We start from the raw sequence: 3,482 nt of genomic DNA on the forward strand, positions 1-3,482 counted from the left end.
ACATCCCAGCAGGTTAAGCAAAACTCGCTTGGCCTAATTAGCATGTCGACATGCACTGAACTAGCCAAACTTTATCGGACTGATCAACACGATGACAAAAGTTTCAGATAACAAACGTTAGAATCGCAAAAAACTTTTAAACTAATTCAATAACTTCGATGCTGAATTGCATTGTACTCCAGCCTGCAACCGGGACTCTATGCATACAGAATAAGGCAACCTATCGACCACAACCCTTTAATCATTTGGGTTAAATGATGTATATTTGCTGTTAATTTAATGTAAATAACAACATTTTTTTATTATTGAAGTTACACTATTTCAAGTACTCAGCCATAATAAAAAAAAATAGGCATTGTATCCACTCTCTCTATGTTCTTATGGAGAGCTTATACATGGCAGCATTCACTTTCTCATCGGTTATCATTTTGTGTATCATAGAAATCCAGTATTTCCATTGTTATGTTTTTCACCTGTCAAATAAATAATGAACAAGTCACAAATTAAAACAAATATGGGTCCATACATCTACAGAGAGATGTAATTGGAGCAAACGTAGGGTATGTTTGACGAAAGTAGCTATGATATAGTTGTAGGTGTAGCTAAAAGCCGTAAAATGACATAAATAAAAGCAAGAGCTATAATCATTTTGGTTTCAAAAGCTATTACAGCAATATATGACTCTATCGTGTGATATTGACCCATTTGAGATGAGAGGTGATCCTTACACCACTATTTTTACCTATACGCCATTAAATGTGCATTAAAGTGTTGAACACTTTAAAGCATATTCGGTGGTGTACATCTAAAACATGGTGGTGTAAGGATCATCACCCATTTGAGATATATCATTTTTAGCCAAATTATACAATTTTATGACTTCCATCTATTAGAGAGATATATAGCAGAAATCATACCACGTTCATGTCAACTCGTAGATCTTCAAACCAAGCCGTATTATCTTTCTCCTTGAGCACACTAGCTACATAAATGCAGGCTAATCCAATCAGATGTGGTGGGCGTACCAGAATTAGATCGATCCGTCTTATACATGTCATTTAAAAGTCCCCTAAATGACGCAAAAGAATATATAAAAAAAATTATATAACTTACATGATTACGCTACAATAACACTAAAAAAAAAAAAAATTAAAATAAAAAAGAAAACTTACTAGGCTACAGTGAATACGGTGAAATTGTTTTGAATAATAACGAATAAAGATAGTTGCTTTATGGATAGTCATGAAAACTAAGTTTGGAAAAAGTCAAACTACTTGATGACCAGATTCTAACCAGGTCAGTTGAGTTGCATCGCTCATCCCAGCATCCTGAACCAACCTGTTCAAGAAAACTCAAAATGAGCACGCAAAACACGATGATTGGGTCAAAAGGTCAAAATGGGTCTCCTTCATGATTGTGGAAAGCGAACCCCAAATTCCACAGGACACTATTGATTGTAAGAAATTAAGATTCATCATGGAGGGCTCACGACCCATTTGACCCGTTTCGTTTTGGAAGCTATATATATATATATATATATATATATATATATATATATATATATATATATATATATATATATATATATATATATATATATATATATATATATATATATATATATATTCCTTTGACCCACATGAGACATTACCCAAATGGATTTGAATAGCCACCCCTAGTTGAAACTCATATGATACTTACTGAGGCAACGATCAATAAGGATGAAACACAAGATAATAATTTAGTGCTTCTAAAATTTTCATTTTCATTTTCATTTCAAGAATCTCTTTTATTTCCAATTGGTACTTTTCATCCGAATCTGCAAACAAAGATCAAATATTTACTGCTTTTATCCAATATAAAATGCAAAATAACATAAAGTTTGAATTTTTAAAATAATCGTTACATATTTTCTTAATGTAGCATACAAGTAGTCTAGCTTGCACAATGCTTTCTTCCGATTTAGCAGCTAAGTACAAGCACGATGGAGCCAATAAACGTGGGTCATATTCGGTCATATTTTTCCTGAAGGCACAAAAAAACTTATATATTCAGATCATTTACAAATTCGCCTGCCCCGCCCATTTCACCACCTAAAAGGTATGCAAGATAGCAGAAATACCTAGCATAAACACGTCTAATATATGTTATCACAGTGGCCACAACCCTGAAATAGTAACATCATGAGAAATTGACAGCCCATTAAACCGAACATGGCAGATATGATAACCGAGTGAGTTTGAAGATGTAGAAAACAAACAGCTTTGTTTTGATGATTAGAGGGACCACGTACAGTGGAGCTTAAGTGGGGATGTAGCGGATAAATTATATTGAATATATATAATGAGTTGTTGCAGTTTTCATATGTAGAACTAAACTAAATATAGACAATTGTAAAATAAGATTGAATATGAATATATGTTCAAAATAAAAAAAAAAAAAAGCATATTGAAATGTATGGTAGTTTTTTAAAAAGTAGCCAGTTCATAAATAGAGAATGAATTTATCATTAATTTCTATTCATAATTTAATAAAAACTGTAATGACCCGGAATTTTCCAACGTTTATTATTAATATTTATTATTAATACTTGCACTTTAATAAATGTACTTATATACATTTACTTGTTACCGTACTTGACTATACATGGCCCGACTCGTCTTTGTGACACATGAACTTTACACGAATAATATTTTGGATATTATTTACATACATGGTTAATTATTATTAATCATTTTTAATTAACTAAGGTTACTAGTTAATTACTTGGGCTTTTTATTTAATTGTTGATTACTTGGACTTGGACTCATGATTAATGGACTTAGAGGCCCACCCTACATCCTTAATGGATTAATTAGCCCATCTTATTATGCAAGTATTATACTTAGATGAAACTAGATTAATTATTGAGTGAAAGACTAGTTACAAGTATCCTTACACCACTTTCCCATACCAATTTGCTTTCTTACCATTTTTGAGCTAGATACATGAAAGAAACTAGTGGACATTTTCCTCTTTTGTCACCCCTTGGAGCCGTCCACTTTAGGTGGTTAAAGAGGGGTTTTGTTTCAATTTTTGTGTTACATATTCTCAAGTATTACTTCACTTTTTACACACACATAATACTTGCAACTTCTTTTCTCTCATTTTCTCTCTAACTTGTAAGTATCAAGCTTTAATTTTCTCTCTTTTTCTTCCATGTAAACCGCCACCTTCATCATCAAAATACTTGATCTTGTTTGTTGTTTAATTACTTGTAGTTGGTTATTGTTGTTAAGAATCAAACTTTCTAGTTTGTTCTTCATATCATCTTTTTCATACAAGAACATACAAGAACCTAAACTTTCTAGTTATGGTTCTACACTTAATGATTTAAAAGATTTAAAGTTCATGAGTTATAATCATACTTGAGTTCATGTTGTAAACTTAAGGTTTACTTTCTTAAAGATCAAAGCCTTGGCTTGAATCTTTAAAAGTATGAA

The 3,482-nt window shown here is 31.7% G+C and overlaps 1 pseudogene; it reads right to left on the reverse strand.

The window, feature by feature from the left end:
- Positions 1 to 370: 370 nt before the first annotated feature.
- On the reverse strand, positions 371 to 2,972 carry LOC139874544 (cyclin-C1-2-like; annotated as a pseudogene).
- Positions 2,973 to 3,482: the final 510 nt, after the last annotated feature.

This window comes from Rutidosis leptorrhynchoides, chromosome 11, assembly GCF_046630445.1.
Source record: "Rutidosis leptorrhynchoides isolate AG116_Rl617_1_P2 chromosome 11, CSIRO_AGI_Rlap_v1, whole genome shotgun sequence".
Taxonomy (NCBI): domain Eukaryota; kingdom Viridiplantae; phylum Streptophyta; class Magnoliopsida; order Asterales; family Asteraceae; genus Rutidosis; species Rutidosis leptorrhynchoides.